At 35.7% G+C, this 19,865-nt stretch overlaps 1 pseudogene; it reads left to right on the forward strand.

Annotated features, from left to right (window-relative positions):
- The window catches only part of LOC115676237 (probable cyclic nucleotide-gated ion channel 20, chloroplastic), a 72,435-nt pseudogene that overhangs the window by 35,557 nt on the left and 17,013 nt on the right, over window positions 1-19,865 (forward strand).

Consider the following 19,865-nt stretch of genomic DNA (forward strand, 5'->3'; position numbering starts at 1 on the left):
TCGCATAAATTGTGTGGATCTTTTTTCTAAGAATAGGTTTACTTCAATTACCTATTTCAAACTTTCAATTTCCTTATATCTATTCGTGCCCACAAAAGAAGTGCATTTTTTCAATCGAAGCTTATGCACATCTACTGAGCAATAATTTGGTAGCCCAAAATTTATTTCTTTCTATATTCCTAAACTCAGTTGGAACGATAAGTGCTGTCTGGTGAGACCAAACTACACAGAGAAGCAAAACTAGAATGATCATCAACTTAGCAAAATTGTAAGTCTATAACCGCCTTTCTATGTTTGACCAAGAAGTAAAAGATGGAGATGTGACGCAGCAACAATGTGATGATCCCAGTCCCTGACGAATGTTGTTTTCATATTGATACACAAAGTTCACTTTTCAAGTGAAACACTATAAAGATGGGGAAAATAATCTCGGAGTATACCGTTGCTATATCTTATATACATCTAAGAAGAAAAGAAGCTAGATAAATTTTATTTGTTATACATGATCATCTCAAATGAAATAAAATGACACATTAAATTTGGCATGTACTAATTTTTATTCGAAAACCGTTAGACAGAGAAAGGGGATGGGAGAGCGGGATGGGGTGGAGAGGACGGACGGGCAGTGGTTATGCTGGGCGGAGAGAGTTTAAAGTCATCGTCGGGAATTGGAGATTTGAAGATTGGAGATTGGGAATTAGTTTCGTATTTATTGAAGAAAGGACAATTTGTCTTTCTAACGATCTTGTTTAAGACAAAATTCTTTAAGGCAAACAATTTTTCTAACGAAAATGAGAAGTAGTAGTGTGTCAGCTATTACTTCATATGTATATTTTGGTTGAGGTGCAATTATTTCAATTGACATTGTTTATATTCTAAACTCTCGTTTCCTACTGTTTTTTGCCCTTAATTTGTGATGCTGAATGGTTTTCGCAACTTATGGATGGGCCTAACCCAAACAATTTCAACCGGTTGTGAGACTTGGGCAACGTAGTTTTCTTTTAGGTCTTAGGGCCCGGCCAAGCCCGGTTTCTTTTAAATGGACCTTATGTTGATATTTCTATTTGGTGGTGGACGAGGATGAGGCCTTTAAGTGAAAATAGCCAATTGATATTGAAATACGACCAACTTGTGTTTGAAAAGCCATGAAAAAGCTACGGCCTAAAACTACAGCAAGTTGGGACCATATTAAATTAATATAACAAACCGCACATTCGATATTGTTTTAATACTTTTATAGGACATTGCATAACATAACATGTCCAAATAAAGCATCCCCACTTTATGTCATAACTATGCTTTGATCAAGTGAGATAAGCCGTGCATTATTTGTTTTCGAGAAAGCCCCGAATAACCAAGCTTCAAAAAAGCCCTAATCAACCCTAAATAACAGCCATGGGAAGCCTGCAACACACGTCGTCCTTGTAGAAGCCCCACATGTACAGACCAAGTCTTCATTGGAAGCATTACACTCGAGACAACACTCCAGGGACAGAGTAACTTCTTCTGTGTGACAAGATAGAGTCACCGTTTGGAGCAAGCTCGAGTCTTGAACCCTAATTCCACATATATGCCCTGAAAAAAATCTTGATACTTAATCTAATAGAGATTGTAAGGCTCACCTTTTTCTTCTTCAATTCTTGATACAGCGATTTGGGACCACCCGGAGATTGAGAGCATCGTCATTGAAACAGAGAGAAGAAGCCTCTATTTTATTTTTTGGCCAGTGGCCCTAACTGATTTGTTTTAATGATTATTTCCATGTTGACTTTTTTCTCTTAATTTGAAATAAATAACTTATGTGGATATTCCACGTGTCTTTTTTTTAGTTTTACTTAAGGGACTAAAAGCCATGCATCAAATTTCGATAACTTTAACTAACGAAAAGACTAAATTGAACATTTTCAAGTAGTTTAGGGACTAGATTGAACATTAACCAATAGTTCAAAGACTACATTGATCAAATTAAATGTCCATGGACTTCAATCCAAGGACTTTGGTAGTTAGTCTTCTTATTCGAGTTCTTTGCCATTAAAAATTATAAGGTACTTCCCGTATCTATTCCGATCTCTCATGTGAATAGGGACACGCCATTGTTAAGCCCTATTAGAGAGGCAGTTTGAGTTATTCCGTGAGGTGCGATATAATTGCTAGCTTCCTTGTCCTGTGACCGAAAACATGCCCGAATTCAACGAGTTTAAAATCTCTGCAACCATCATGTAAGAAAAGTCAAAGTTGGTTCACAAGGGTATGTTGATAGATGTACTATGTAATAGTTCAATGTTAAGGATTTAAGTTATACTATCAATTTCATTATTTATTTACCGGTAAAAACGTATTTATTCATTTGTCCAATTATTTAAATGTAGGGATAAATGTATTAAAAGTCTTAAAAATTATCACGAAAGTGCAGTTGAGTCCTAAAACTTTCAAAAAGTGCAATCAAGTCCTGAAACTTGTCATGAAAGTGCAATCAAGTCCTAAAACTTTCAAAAAGTGCAATCGAGTCCTAAAACTTATTGCGAAAGTGCAATTGAGTCCTAAAACTTTTAAAAAGTGCAATCAAAAGAAGAACTTAATTGGACTAACTTGACAAGTTTTAAGACTTGATTGCACTTTTTGAAAGTTTTAGGACTTAATTGCACTTTTTGAAAGCTTTAGGACTCAATTGCACTTTGATAACAAGTTCGAGGACTTTCAATGCACTTATCCCTTAAATATATGAATGATTCCATAATATAAGTTGAGACTGAACCTATTCTTAAGACGTTAAGAATATGTGTGATAGGTTCACAGTTAGACGAAATCTTTAAATTGTTCTCGGTTGATGGATCATTAAGTGGATATTAATGATCCTGTTGAAACTGGTATGTTCTTAGCTTCATCATTAAGTATTGTATACTTAAGGGAATGACGAGTCACAAGTCATTGGGTATTGCGATGCCCGAGTTAGAACATAGGTGCTTGTACTAGACAAGTTCACTGAACGTGAGATGTATAGAACGATTAGCAACATGGAAGCTTTTAGCGTGGTCAATGTCTAAATGTTTATGCTTTGGTCTTGTGTAAATAATCCTTAGACCTGAGGCACGGTATTGACTTATGTGTTGGATGGATATGGTTCACAGGTGCGCATATTGCCGGTTCGTTGATCCGTCTCTGTACTTGATGGGCATAGTTTGTTCACATACGAAGTTACAAGTGCGTGCAAAATGGAATATGTCTCCTTGATACATGCAAGGTACAATAATGATGTCGTATGTAATCTAATCTTGACATTGCATTGAAATCCTCAGCCGAGGTTGTAATCGAGAATGAACTATTCATGTCTCGTATAAAATGCATGTTAATTAGGTTTGTGCATATGATCGAATTGATGGCTTGACAAATATTCCATGGTTTTTGTTCGATCGGGACATAATAAGGCAGAGGGATTGAATTACACTATAGCCAAAGCTGACGAGTTCATTATGTTCTTAAAGCATTCACACTGTCTACGTAGCCATTACATATTGCTAGATGTCAATCATGGCCTGTAGGACCTATAGATTGATCGGGACAATAAATTCTCTTGAGAGCACTAATGTGTTAGTGCAAGTTGTACTACCAGCTCAGTGATGAACCTAGGGATGTCACACACCACAACCAATTTAGGATAATGTTGTACGGAAGAGACGATATTGCAAATATGTTTGCAATCGAATTGAGTCGGGCTGAAATTAAATGAAATGTGATTTAATTTAATTTAAGTTTTGTCATGGGCGTGTGTGCATATGATGTTGATCGTGCACTTTATTATACACATAAAATTAAATTAATTGAAAGTGCATCACACGATGTGAGCTTCATTTAAAAAAAAAAAAGGCTCGTGCACACGGTCAGCAAGTTGTTGACCCTGTGCATGGCACACGGTCAGCAAACGGTTGGTGACCGTGTGCATGACACACGATCAGCAACCGTTGCTACTCGCATATATAAAAAGCGCAATTAGCAACAGTTGCAGGATGATGAAAAAGTGTGTATGCAATTATTATGTGTTCATGAGAGTTAAAAATACATTTTCTCTCTTCCAGCTCTATGACTGAAATATCGAGAGTGCGAAAAATTGTCGCCACGAGATTGCTAGCACAATTATAGTGGTGATTACCTGCAAGTTCTTTCTTCCGTTTGTCGTGCGATTGGTGGTGTGTCTGAACTAGTGACCCGACGGTTGTGGGGCTCGAACCGAAGAACATCCGAATCGAAATCGTTTTTGGACACGCTGCCAAAACGTAATCTGTTTAACCCCCTATGGTCTTCCGATTTTTGTAGAAATGTACGAACAATGCCTTTGGAGATACATGTATGGTTAGATCTTTTCGCTACATTTATATTTAATTTTAACTATGCATGTTCCGCAGAAAATCAACATATGTCTCATGTGATTATGAGGAATAAATTGTTACTTATGCTAATTCAATCTTTTAGTGCGCGCTTTCTAAGAACATCCCTTAAACTGTCAAGATGGATTCATCATACCCTTGACTATTCACTTATGGGTTGCCAAGTTTTCTTGAGTTGTGCATCACGAACCAAGCCTGCATGCAGAACTTTCGAGAAACGCGTCCCAATTGTATTCCAGGAAAGAGTGGAGAAGAAGAGGAAATGAACAATACATGCTTATATCTCAGTCCTCCTAATTGGCCTCAATCTAGTTGGTTGGGATTGATGGGTTGAGCATTGGTTTAAATAGTGTTACGGTTAGTGTTATCACCTAGAGAGGGGTGAATAGGTGATTTTACCAAATTGGATGATTTAAACGTGCGGAATGAATATAGTCGAAGTCAACAACTCGTATGATCAATATTAAATGGATGCGTATGAAAAACTTGTATATAAGTTGTCGTCAGATGATTGCGTCTGATGATTATGATGATGTTTTAATGAACTCTTTTGATAGATATGTATGCAGTATAATGTTAACAATACTAAATGAAAGTTTAAGGATAGAGAATACTGCACACAGGTCTTTATAGTGGCTCGGCTTTATCAAGCCTATGTCCACTCTCCACGCTGGCAGCCTGTTGGCTGTGTTTCACTATTAAATCACCAAGAGATTACAAGAGCAGTGCTTCTCAGATGATAAATTGCACTATCACGTACACTCTTCACTCAAGTAATTTTCTTTCTAAAGTAACAACGTGGAATACATTAATCACAAGTGTGTAAGATCGAAGCTCTATTCGGACTTTGGAATTATCGATTCTAGTTTTTCTTCTTGTACGACGTCTGCACTCCTTTTATACTCCTCTATTTCCAATCTATCGGTTGGACAGTCTTTAGAGGATTGATATCCAAATCAACCCGTTGGAGAATCTTCCCAAAAGAAGATGCATAGTCGTTAGAAGAAGAACCATTATCTCCAAGTGATTTGATCTCTCATACAATCAAATCAAGGTTTCCATAAGTGTAGTTCTTCGTGTTTAAGGAACAATATTGTGATTGCCAATTAGGATATCTTGAGATATCGATTATAAAATCAATTTGATTGTCCTGCATAAACTTGCCAAAAATAACACTTATTAAATATGACGAGGAATTTTGAGTCTGATAACAAAGTCTTTTCATCGATTAAGTCTGATGACTCAGTATTTACCTGCATCAAATAACTTAAGTGTAATTGTGATCTGAAAAGGATTATTTTATCTTTCTTCAAAATTAATTAGGGATTTTCCTCAACAAATAGGACACTTGTGGAGAAGGAGAGGTGGGAATTTGATTTTTAATTGAAAATATAGTTAGTGTACACTGATTTTTACATAAGCAATCATTGGTAGGAAATGTTGATCTACTAATACATAAATGATATAATTACATTGGACATATATGCACGCACCGTCAGTAGAAATTTTTCTTTCTGCATTCGGATTATGATCAAGACACGTGTACATCTTCCTAGAAGACAATTTGAATGCACACATGTCTTCCTTTCAAGTTTGCATGAAGAAGATTAAGTTAAACCGACCCTGTCACTTATAAAATGGCCTAATCATAATTATCAAAAAGAAAGATCCTATATGTTAGAGAGAGAATTGGTGAGTTTTGAGGCAAAATGAGAGAAAGAGAGAGGATGGATTGTCGTGTTCAGTAAGCGTACAAATTTAATCATAGGTACGATTTTTCGGGCCATTGCTAACCAATCAATAAATAGCGCAAAACCCAAATGTCTTCTCTGCCATTATGCCCCGCATGAACTGCTGAATATTACTGCCATCTAGATTTTCAGTAAATCCCGATGATGTATTCATCGTAAAGGCGTTGGTGATCGGACAATAGAGATTAAATCTCCCCGTTCATCCTAAATTTTTTGAATTTTTATATATTATGACCATATGTATATATACGATAAGATATACGTGATTATGATTAATTAGGCCCGAGGATTGGTCTCCCGGTGGATCATTTATGGCCCCAACATTATTAGGATGTGTTGAAAAAGAACAAGCGGCAAGTATGGTTCAATAACCTCTAAAGAGAGCAAAGAGTAGAAGAGGACACACACAAAAAATTGCTGCTGAAAAACTCTCGTACATACTATTCAACAGATCACAAGCCTATTAAATAGGCATAACATCGAAAACTACTCAGCAAGAAAATAACAACAGGATAACAATAACAAAGATCCACTAACATATCCCACTAACTAAAACGTGTAGAAACAAATCCCTACAAACTAGGACTCCACTACTACATTATTGAAGACATGTAAAACTGAAATTTGACCACTTCAACACTACTTCACGTGTTGGTGTTGTGTTTATTCAATATGTTATTTGTTATATTACTGACTGTTGCATTATTAATAAAGAAATCGTGATTGTTTATTGTTGCCCAAATATGTCTTATCATATTACGAATATTTAGATTGATTTTGCAAGATCGATATATTTAATAATTTGACAGATTCTTATTGGGTATTGAAAACATTGTACTTAATTATTTCAGTTCCCACTCACAATGTATTACATTATCTAACATACCAACTTTATCGACTAATCTTAATGTATATGCAGCAAATACTCGTGTCTTTAACAACTTCCTGTGATAATTACAATACGTCACTATCAATTGCTAAGTACAAATCGAACATTATTGTAGAAGCCAGTGGTGGATGGGAATTATCTCACTTTATGAATAAATTAAAATAATTCATCCGAGGCTTTTTAAAGTACGAAATACTTACTTCTTCAAATTAAAAAAAAGCTTCTCTGCTTTACTTTTACTTGCAGCTTCACAATGCTCTTTATGGGGATGCCAAGGGATGGGCAAGGAGATTCTTCTCTTATGTGAATGCCCACATTCCTGGCGTTATGAATCCTCATGCTCAAGTTGTCCATCAGTGGAACAAATTCTTTGTCATTTCTTGCTTGGTGGCTGTCTTTATAGACTCATTATTGTTCTTCTTGTTGTCTGTTCAAAAGGTACGTCTCAGTTGCTTACACTCTTGCTGCTTGCTAGCATTCTCAAGTTCAAATGGCTTGAAAAAATCTGTTGATTGGCAGTGAGTTTGAGGCGATAAATAGTTAAAAAAATAGAACAACCAACAAGGTGATGAGTCTTATGGTCTAGCTAAAAGAAACAAAGTCTCAGATCTGTCTCCATTTATATTTCTTCTCTCGCATTAGCTTCTTCGCATAGAATGAATCCTCAAGTTGTCCAGCGGTGGAACAAATTTTTTTGTCATTTCTTGCTTGGTGGCCATCTCTATAGACCCATTCTTCTTCTTCTTGCTATTTGTTCAAGAGGTATGGCTCAATCAAAATATGCACAATCAAATGAAAATATACGTGCGATATATGTGTGATGTACGTGAGATATGCGTGCCATTTACATGCGATATACGTGCAATCTTGAGAGATATACAGATAATCAACAGAATTATCAAAGTATCTCTTAAAATTTCTTATGCATTTGCATTTTGGCTTTTGTCCTCGTACTTTATTGCTCTTGTAACTTTTCTTATGCAGATTCAAATAATCATCGTAAGCTTTTCGGTTTGCATGCAATTACTTGCCTAAATATCCATCCTTGAATGCAGGAAAATAGGTGTATAATGTTAAATAGGCCCATGGCAACAACAATATTTGTTTTTAGAAGTACGACAGACTTCATATACTCCTTCAGGTTGACTGTTTTTCACAAAGTTTCCCTAAAAGAGGGCTTGACGACTTTGTTACAATCCCACTCCCCATGACGGTGCTTCCTATTAGATTCTGACTCAGAGTCCATGCCGTGCAAGTTACTACGAAAGCTGCCTCCAACTCACGTAATGTCCAAAAAACAGAGAAAGACAAAAGATAATAAAAGAAATAAGTTCCAAATACTTTCGATTCATTCCTATCTCGGCCAATACTAGTTGGACGTCGTGGGAACTCAGATTATGAGGCCATAAATACTTAAGGTCATGAGTTTAAAAGTCTACGTAAACAAAGCCTCAGCTGTATATTTCTTCCATCTTCTTCGCATTTGAGCAAGGAGGTTCTTCCTGGTGTTATCATGAATCCTCAAGCTCGAGCTGTACAATGGTGGAACAAAGTGTTCGTAATTTCTTGTTTAGTGGCCGTCTTTGTAGACCCACTACTCTTCTTCTTGATGTCCGTCCAAAAGGTGCGTTCTGCTGACTTGCTACCACTCTCAACTTCTATTGGCTTGAAAAAGTCTGATGATTGGTAGTCCTTGAATGCAGGAAAATGTGTATATAGTGTTGAACTGGTCGATGACAACAGCAATCGTTGTTGTTAGAAGCATTACGGACTTCATATACTTACTGCACATACTTCTTCAGGTAACTCTTTGCATCCGTTTTATGTTTTTGTTTTTGTTTTGTAAGACGAGTTTTGAACGCTTCAAGGGGAAAACGTGTTATTCTGAGGGGACCTACATGGTATCATTCTTCCAAAAGCACAAGTATTACCAAGGAACTCACCTAGCATGCACTCATCTTTTTTTGTGTGAAAAGAGCAGTGAAAAAAAGAGACTAGCGGTTCTCTGTCATGCAAGTTTTTTAGATGATCTAAATATTTGCTAGAGTTTTTTGTGTTCAGGGATAAATACTCTGTTCGTCAGAGTGGCTGGTTACACTTAAATGTTTTGGACTTACATAAATTCAGAAATTTTTCGGGTCCTTACTTCCCAAAATAGTGGAGTTGATAGAAACCTTCTGTAATGAACGACTTTCCTATCGATGTGATGTCCCTTGATACCTTCTTAATGGTAAAATGGTACTCATTTTCCTTGGAAAAAGATGAGTCAGTCGGTATTGCTTATGACTAGTAGTTGATTAGATGGCTTTTACTTGGTGTATATTTGGACTTTTGCAATTGTTGAGAAAAATCCCTAATGAGTTTTGAGGAATGACAAAATAATCTATTACTGATCAAAATTACACTTAAGTTATTTGATGCTGGTAAATGCTGAGTCATCAGACTTAGTCGATGAAAGGACTTTGTCATCAGACTTAAAATTACTCGTCAGATTCAATAAGTGTTATTTTTTGCAAGTTTATGTAGGATGATCAAATTGATATTTCAAGATATTCTAATTGGCAATCACAAGATCGTTCCTTAAACACGAAGAACTACACTTATTGAAACTTTGATTTGATTATATGGGTGATCAAATCACCTGGAGATAATGGTTCTTCTTCTAACGGTTATGCATTTTCTTTTGAGAAGTTTCTCCAACGGTTTAATTTGGAGATCATTCCTCTGAAGATTTTCCAACAGATAGATTGGAAATGGAGGAGTATAAAAGGAGTGCAAACGTCGTACAAGAAGCATAACCAGAATCAAGAATTCCAAAGTTCGAATAGAGCTTCGATCTTACACACTTGTGATTACTGTATTCCACGTTGTGACTTTAGAAAGAAATTACTTGAGTGAGAAGTATACGTGATAGTTTAGTCTATTATCTGAGAAGCACTGCTCTTGCAATCTTCTGATGATTCAATAGTGAAACACAGCCAACAGGCTGCTAGCATGGAGAGTGGACATAGGCTCGATAAAGCCGAACCACTATAAAGATCTGTGTGCAGTATTCTCTATCCCTAAACTTTTATTTATTATTGCTGACATTATTCTGCATACATAACTGACAAACAAGTTCGTCGGAACATCATCTTAGTCATCTGACGACATTTTACATACAAGTTTGTGATATACATCCATTTGATATCGACCATACAAGTTGTTGATCTTGACTATATTCATTCCGCACGTTTAAATCATTCAATTTAGTAAAAACACCTATTCACCCCTCTCTAGGTGATAGCACTAGCCCTAACAATTGGTATCAGAGCAAGGTGCTCATTTTTCTTTGAAGTGTTACTTTACTTCTGAGCTAACGATTCTTGATGGCTAGTAATGCTGAATCAGGTCACAACAACAGACCCCTTACTTCAATGGAACTGAGTACAGTGTCTGGGAAAACAAGATGAAAACATTCATCTTGAAAATAGATCAAGATATATGGGACATTGTTGAGCATGGAATCATTCCAAACATTTCAACAGAAACAAATTCCCTAGAAACTTCCAAGGGGCAAAATGAGACGCCTTCCAGTGAAGGAATTAGAGAGCAAATCAAACCTCAAGCTCTATCGCTCTCGGCCAAAGAAATTTTCAAAAGAATCCATCTGGATGCAAAGATCAGAACGGCCATATACAATGGTCTAGCAAGTGTTGAATATAAACAAATTGCAAATCTCAAAACTGTAAAAGAAATCTGTGATCTTCTCAAGTTTGTTCATGAAGGAACAGAGAGAGTCAAGGAGACAAATCTCAACATTCTTCTTGGGCAGTATGAGTCCTTCACTCAGAAACCAAATGAAACAATTTCTGAGATGCAGAGCAGATTCACTAAGATCGTAAATGGACTTGAATTTCAAAACAATCCCATCTCAGAACCTATAAAGGTGAACAAGTTGTTGAGAGCTCTTTCAAAAGAATGGAACAACATCAAAGTTTCTATTCGAGAAACTCAGGGGATCAGACCACTCACAGTGGACGAACTTATCGGAACTCTTCAATCCTATGAAACTGAAAAGTTCTTAGAAATTGAAGAACCCAAAGGTAAAAAGTCCATTGCTTTAAAAACTAACATTGATTCTGATGATACAGATACAGATGAAGATGAAGATGAAGATGAAGATGAAGAGTTGGCTCTAATGGTCAAGAAACTGAGAAAGATGGCAAAGAAAGTGAAGATGAATAAGTCAAAGAAGCAATTCAAGAATTCTGAGTCTTCAAAGGCCAAGAAGCTAAGCTTTTAGAAGAAATCAAGTGTCGAAGATGAAGAAAACAAAGACATGATATGTTTCCACTGCAAAAAGAACGGACATATAAAGCCTAAATGTCCTCTTCTAAAAAAGAACAAAGGAAAGTATGAACGATATAAGAAAGCTTTCAAAACTGAAACATGGAGTGATTCAGAGGATGATGAAAGCGAACAAGAGTTTGCCAATATTTGTTTGATGGCAAATTCAGACTCAGAATCAAGTTCTGATGAAGAAGATGAAGTAAGTAATTCTAATATTCCTGAAGCAGTTGCAAATTATATTGATGAGTTAATCTCTGTTAATAAAAATGCCTTAAAAAAGATTTTTGTATTGAAGAAGGAGATTGTATCTCTAAGAAGTGCTACTCAAAACAAGGATATTGATGAGTCAATTGAATGTTTAAAAAAGGAAAACAATCTTTTAAAATAGCAAAATATTTCGCAAAAGGATAAGATTGATTTCTTGTAAAAAGAGTTTAATCTTATCAAGGAGAATAAAGATTTTCTTGAAATGGAAAATGATTTGTTGAAAAAGGAAATTTATGATCAAAAAATATTTCTAAGAAAAGTTTTGATCGTATCTCTAATGAAAAAGAACTTTTGAAAAATGAAATTTCTAATATAACCGAGAAATTCTCAATGGATTCGAAAAATCTTCAACATATTTTGTCAATTCAAGTTCCTTATTATAATAAATCAGGTCTCGGTTTTGAGAAAAATACTGAATTGAAAAATACTTTTCCGAATGTCAAAGAAAGACTAAAGAAAAGACCTTCTAAATTTGCGTATAGAAATCACTTTCAAAAGCAGTTTGTAAAATTCAATGGTCAAACTTCCCATAAATGTTGAAATTGCGGTGATTCAAATCACTTTAAAAGTGACTGTCTAAAGGTTTGGAGACCTATTCAGAGAGATATTCTGAGAATGATTGATCCTAACCAAAATGGACCCAAGAAAATATGGGTACCAAAGAAAAAGTGAGTTTCTTATCTTTTGCAGGTACCAAAGAAAAGAAAGAACAAGTGGTACCTTGACAGTGGTTGCTCAAGACATATGACTGGAGATCCTCTAAAATTCATCAAGTTAGAAAGAATTACAGGAGGAAGTGTATCCTTTAGAGGCAACAACAAAGGAAAAATATTGGCAAGGGAACTATCAGAATCGAAAATCTCATCATCAATGAAGTCTCACTAGTTAAAGGTTTGAATTTCAATTTAATTAGCATTAGTCAATTATGTGATATTGGTTACAGAATTACTTTCCAAGAAAACAAATGTTCTGGGATAAGTAAAGACAACAAGCAATCATTTACGGGTCAAAGACATGGAAACATCTACCTACTAGACACAAAGTCTAATGACTTGCAATGTCTCGTTTCCATAAAAGAAGAATTTGATCAGTGGCACAACAAGCTCGGACACGTCAGTGTCAAGTTAATTTCCAAAATAGCTTCAAAGAAACTAGTCAAAGGATTGACATAACGAAAATTTAAAAGCTCAGAGTTATGTTTAGTTTGCTCTAAAGGTAAGCAGGTAAGAAGTTCATTTAAATCAATAAATTATGTCAGCACTAACCGAGCTTTGCAGTTGCTTCATATGGACATTTTCGGACCTACTCAAACTCTAAGTCTTGGAGGTAAGAAATAATGTTTAGTTATTGTAGACGATTATTCAAGATTCACTTGGGTATTGTTTTTGGCTCATAAAAGTAAAACATTTGAATATTTCTCAAAATTTTCCAAAAAGATACAAAATGAAAAGGGTTACACTATTTCGAGTATTAAATCTGATCATGGAAGAGAATTTGAAAATCGAAATTTTTCTTATTTCTGTGATGAAAATGGTATTCAACATATTTTTTCCTCACCTTATACTCCTGAACAAAATGGAGTAGTTGAAAGAAAGAATAGAACTTTGCAAGAAATGGCTAGAACTCTTTTATTTGAAAACAAAACTCCAGCACATTTTTGGGTTGAAGCTGTATCAATAGCTTGTTATATTTCAAATAGAATTTTTCCAAGACAAATTCTTGAAAAGACCTCTTATGAATTGTTCAAAGGTAAAATCCCTAATGTCTCGTACTTTTGGATATTTGGATGTAAATGTTTTATTCTTAAAAATCCTAATGATCGTGTTGGTAAGTTTGATGAAAAGTCAGATGAAGGAATATTTCTTGGATACTCAACAACAAGCAAGGCTTACAGAGTATATAATAAAAATACTCAAACAATGGAAGAATCATTAAATGTCAAGTTTGAAGACTCAATTCAGACTCAACAAGATGATTCTGACACTGAAAACCCAGCATCTGAAGAACCTGACATAGCATCTGATGAATTGACGGCAAGTGAAAATGATCAAAATCAAAGATCTGATGAAGCTCAGGAATCATCAAACCAACAAGACAATGAAGAATCATCAAATCTCAATGATGAAAATGATGAAAGATTCAACAGAAATTAGAAGCAAAAATCCAGTCATCCCAAAGACCTCATCATTGGAAATTTAGATGGAGGAATCAAAACCAGAGCAAAGGCAAAGGAAATCATAAATACGCTGACTCTCATCTCTAAAGTTGAACCAAAGAATGTTGAAGATACTTTGAAAGATGAAAGCTGGATTGAAGCTACGCAAGATGAACTTTTACAATTCCAAATCAATCAAGTATGGGAACTTGTTCCTAGACCCAAAAATCAATCAGTTATTGGAACAAAATGGGTATTTCGAAATAGACTGGATGATCAAGGAAAAGTCATTAGAAACAAATCAAGACTTGTGGCCAAAGGATATTCACAAGAGGAAGGAATAGATTACGATGAAACGTATGCTCCGGTGGCCAGGTTAGAAGCAATAAGAATTTTACTGGCTTATGCTTGTTTCTGTGATTTTAAACTATTTCAGATGGACGACAAAAGTGCATTCTTAAATGGCTACATCAAAGAGGAAGTATATGTAGAACAACCTCCAGGTTTTGACGATCCTCACAAGCCTAATCAGGTATATACTCTCAAGAAAGTATTATACAGTCTCAAACAAGCACCACGTGCTTGGTACGAAAGATTGAGCAGCTTTCTGGACCAAAATGAATTCACAAAAGGTAATGTAGACACTACCCTATTCATCAAAAGGAAAGGTAAAAATATTTTAATTGTTCAAATCTATGTAGACGATATCATTTTTGGCGGCAGTTCCCGGGTCATAAAAAAAATATATCATTTTTGGTTTTACAGATGAAAAATTGTATAAGAATTTCTCTAAAATGATGCAAAGTGAATTCGAAATGAGCATGATGGGTGAGTTAACTTTCTTCCTTAAATTACAAATTAAACAAACCAAAAATGGCACCTTTCTTTATCAAGAAAAGTATACCAGGGAAATTACGAAAAAGTTTGGTTTGGTAAATTGCAAAAAGACAGAAACTCCAATGTCATATTCCATTAAACTAGACAAGAATGAAAATGGAAAACCAATAGAGAAAAAATTATATAGAAGCATGATTGGCTCTCTTTTATATTTAACTGCTTCAAGACCAGATATTCTGTTCAGTGTTTGTTTGTGTGCAAGATTTCAATCAGAACCAAAAGAATCTCATCTTATTGCAGTCAAAAGAATTATCAAATATGTTAGCACCAATCCTACACTTGGGTTGTGGTATCCTAAGGGATCAAATTTTACTCTCATTGGATATTCTGATGCTGATTATGCTGGTTGCAAGATAGACAGGAAGAGCACTTCAGGAACGTGTCAATTGTTAGGACACATGCTTGTTTCATGGTATTCAAAGAAGCAACAAATAGTAGCTCTTTCAACGGCAGAAGCAGAATACGTCTCACTTGAAAGTTGCTGTGCTCAAATCCTTTGGATGAAACAACAATTGAGAGACTTCAACATCAAAGACTCAACTGTGGAGATCAAGTGTGACAATACCAGAGCCATTAATCTGACCAAGAATCCTATTCTACATTCAAGAGCTAAGCATATCGATATTAAACATCATTTTATTCGTGATCATGTTTTCAAAGGAGATATTTATGTTCAATTCATTGACACTAAACAGCAATTAGCTGACATTTTTACAAAACCTTTAGAAAAGAAAGTTTTGAGCTTATTAGAGATAAACTAAACATCATTAACCCACTATATTGAGCTGTGTAGAATAAACTCTCATTGCATCTGATGACATAGTTGATCAAGCATATATTTGAAGTGTCTGATATTGACGCACAACTCATCTTATAAAAGGTATGTATATCTCATATATTTTGTATGATATGATTGTTTGAAATAAATTGTCTTAAATGATAACGTTTGGGAATTAAAATCCGAAAATTTTCGGAATATACTTTTCCAAATTTCCATTAACTGTCAAGTGACAATTTCCAAAAAGGGCTTTGTAAGAACCGATGTAATGCACTTCTCGGTTTAAAACCTTTTTTCTTCCTCTCTCTTGCTCTAACTCTCTCCGAATACACAATCTACTCTCTGAAACCCTAAAGATCTCCGAACACACGATTTACCTTAAAAGATCTCATCTTTCTCTTCCGAAACCCAAATTTTTTTTCAATGGCACCGAAATCGACCACTGAATCAAAGAAAGGAATCAAGGGTTCCAGACGATCGAACCGAATCGCGGGAATGTTCACCAGGGCAGAAAAAGATGGAGAACCAGAGAAGATCAATATCTCTGACACGGGCTTTGACAGGGAGTCATCTAAAGGTAATCAATCTCCAAGAATCCCTGTTCATGAACGTGATCGTTTTGTTATGGCAAGACAATTGATATAAACCATCAAAGTACTTCGAGAAAATCGGAGTGACCAGAGTACTGTGAATGCTGTGTGTAAAACGTTAGGTTTTCTGTCTGAACGTGAAGTTGTGGAGGAATATGAAAAGGGTATAAGGACTGGTAGAACACCTGCTGCTGAAAAGGGGATAGTTCTTAAAGAGACCTCTAATGTTCAGGAAACCCCCGTGACTGTGAAGAAAGGAATTTCTCGAAAAGGAAAAGAGAAAGTAGGAGAACATTCGAATGTTGGAGAAGATGAATCTGTTGGTGAGGAGGAACTCCATATTCTGGGGAAAAGCAAGAACATTGACACTAGGAAAGAGGATAATGATGAGAAACTATATACTGAGTTTGTGCCCATTTCTGGAATTCCCCCTGATGACAAGAAAAGTGACAGTTTGTTTAGAAACAAAACTCATTAAGTTGCATACAACTCTCTCCTAGCCAGAGGAATAATGAATAACAAAGTTGTAGATTTCAATTTCTTTGAAAATTTCAATATCAAGATTTAGAGTCTGATTGAAAATCATGATTTTTAGAGAATGTGCTCTCTCTCTCACAAAGTTTACCTTGAAGTCACGGCTTACTTTTATTCCAATCTGTCTTTTACTTCTCCTGCTGAAATTGAATTCTCTGTTTTTCAACAAGATTACAAGTTAACAGCCTTTGATCTCTCTGCCATTCTAGGAGTAAAACATACAGAATTTTCTTTTATTCCTACCACTTCTGATTTGGCATATCGATCTCTGTCTGGTGACTTTTCTTTCGTCAGAGGTTCGACATCTCATGTATCTCACACTCTTTTTCCTCTAAATTCCATTGTCCTGCACAAAATCATCATCAATTGTCTCCGACTCAAAGGATCTTCCAAAACTGATGTCTCTCAGTATGAGGCAAAACTAATTTGGACAATTCAAAACACATTTCCCATTTCTTTGTCCTATTTGATACTTCTTCAAATGTACAGAACTGTCAAGAAGAGTAAAGGTCAACTCCCTTATGGAGCTCCGATTACTACTATCTTTGAGTACTTAAAAATTTCCATTCCTGCAAAACTCAAAGGTAAATCTCTTCAAACAATGACTATTGGAGAACTCATGATGACTAAGATGGGATATAGATTTGATAGAGAAAATTGGAAGGGTAAGAATGGTAAGATTATTCTTGTCGAGATGATGAGTGAACAGAACAAGAGCTCTATTAACATATTTCATGAATATGATGAGGACGAATCAATTGAACCTTTAGTAAGAAAGAGGAAAGTGCAGCTCATAGCCTCCAAAACTGACAGACCAGCCAAAAGAAAACTAGCCGTGGCCAGTGATTCTGATGAGATGGAGATATCCGATGAACAATCTCACGCTGATGATAGAAGCCTTGAAGAAACAAGGTTTGTGCAATGACTTCTTCATCAAGAAGCCAATCATAAAGCTCATGCAGACAGGCATGCTGCCACTCAGCTCGAAATTCAAAGACTAAGAGATGAGGATGAAAGTTTGCTGCAATCCCTTAGTGACCTCATCAACCAAATAGTGATGGAGAATCAGCAAGAACACATGGCTACTGCAGAGAAAGAAGCTGAGGAAGGACCTTCTAGGAGACAGGAGGAGCCTGAGAATGAACATGTCATAGAAACTGAAATGCATGAGGAATATGAGCAAGATAATGCTCAAGATGTTGAGGATAATGACTTTGATCTGGCTGCAATACAGGAGGAACAAAATCAGAATGCACAAGAGGCAGCTCCTTCATAAGCAACTTCTAGAGATTTTCCTCTTGAAGGAGATGATCGTGAAAATATTCCATCTGAAGCTCAACAGAGAGGCAAAGGCAAGAAAGAAGAATCTGTTGACATTCAGACCACTCACACTCCTTCTGGATACCATATCTCGTCATCTATGTCAGATCATGCAGCTGTTACCGATCTAAGGTGGAGACAAGCTACAGTTCAGAATGAAGTCAGGGAACTTCGCAATGAACTTAAAGAAGAAATTCAGGAGATCAAGGACTTGATGGAAGCAAGAATCAACAATCTGAAAATTCAAGTAAGAATTGATGTATAAATTGCAGCAATTCATACTGCAAATCTTGAAGGACATATTTATCAGCTCTCATCACATATTGAGCAATGATTGAATCAACTTTCTAGCTTGAGTCTTGTCCAAGTGCCTTTTATATCTGCACCTTTTGGAACTTCTTCATCTAAACCCTCAGGACCCTCAGCCCCTCCAGCAAATCTACCAAATTGATCACATATCTTCCCAACTTTTAATTTCTGGGCTATTGTTTCTACTTTCAATATTGGTTTTTGTTATGTGTTTGACTTGGTGTGAAATTTGAATATTGACTTATGATTCGACAATGGTTGTTCGACTTTTATACTGAACTCTTATTGTATTTTTATTGATTATGCTATTTATCCTTTCTGCTGATGTCAAAAAGGGGGAGAAGTATTATAAAGGATGGATGTGAATGTAAGTGATGTGAATGCAAGTATGGGAGCGGCAGAATATGAATTGATATAATTTGAATTCAGAGCTTAACAACGTTTTATATGCTTCGAAAGTTACATCATCTGATTAGACTATTTTGTTTATATCGCATATAGATAGTTTTGTCATCATCAAAAAAGGGAAGAATGTTGAGAAAATCCCTAATGAGTTTTAAGGAATGACAAAACAATCTATTACTGACAAGAATTATACTTAAGTTATTTGATGCTGGTAAATGCTAAGTCATCAGACTTAGTCGATGAAAGGACTTTGTCATCAGACTCAAAATTACTCGTCAGATTCAATAAGTGTTATTTTTGGCAAGTTTATGCAGGATGATCAAATTGATATTTCAAGATATTCTAATTGGAAATCACAAGATCGTTCCTTAAACACGAAGAACTACACTTATGGAAACTTTGATTTGATTGTATGGGCGATCAAATCACCAGGAGATAATGGTTCTTCTTCTAACGGCTATGCATTTTCTTTTGGGAAGTTTCTCCAACGGTTTGATTTGGAGATTATTTCTCTGAAGATTTTCCAACGGATAGATTGGAAATGGAGGAGTATAAAAGGAGTGCAAACGTCGTAGAAGAAGTATAACCAGAATCGAGAATTCCAAAGTTTGAATAGAGTTTTGATCTTACACACTTGTGATTACTGTATTCCACGTTGTGACTTTATAAAGAAATTACTTGAGTGAGAAGTGTATGTGATAATGTAGTCTACCATCTGAAAAGCACTGCTCTTGTAATCTTCTGGTGATTCAATAGTGAAACACAGCCAACAGGCTGCCAGCGTGGAGAGTGGACGTAGGCTCGATAAAGCCGAACCACTATAAATATTTGTGTTAAGTATTCTCTATCCCTAAACTTTTATTTATTATTGCTGACATTATTCTGCATACATACCTGACAAACAAGTTCGTCGAAACATCATCTTAGTCATATGACGACATTTTACATACAAGTTTATGATATACATCCATCTGATATCGACTATACAAGTTGTTGATCTTGACTATATTCATTCCGCACGTTTAAATCATTCAATTTAGTAAAAACACCTATTCACCCCCCTCTAGGTGATAGCACTAGCCCTAACAGCACTCATCAAGTTTTTTTGGAAAGACTTGCTGATATTTCACTCAAAAAATTGGAAGAGCTTCAGAACAGACTTTTATGAGATAGAAAGTTCTCTAATCTCTCTCATTGTTGGTCAATCTACTAAACAATCCAAATTTTAGGTCTCATAGCCAACACTTTATTTATGT

The sequence above is a fragment of the Syzygium oleosum genome, unplaced genomic scaffold (genome assembly GCF_021117445.2).
Source record: "Syzygium oleosum isolate NSW1041296 unplaced genomic scaffold, Sole_v2.1 Sole_v2.01, whole genome shotgun sequence".
Classification (NCBI taxonomy): domain Eukaryota; kingdom Viridiplantae; phylum Streptophyta; class Magnoliopsida; order Myrtales; family Myrtaceae; genus Syzygium; species Syzygium oleosum.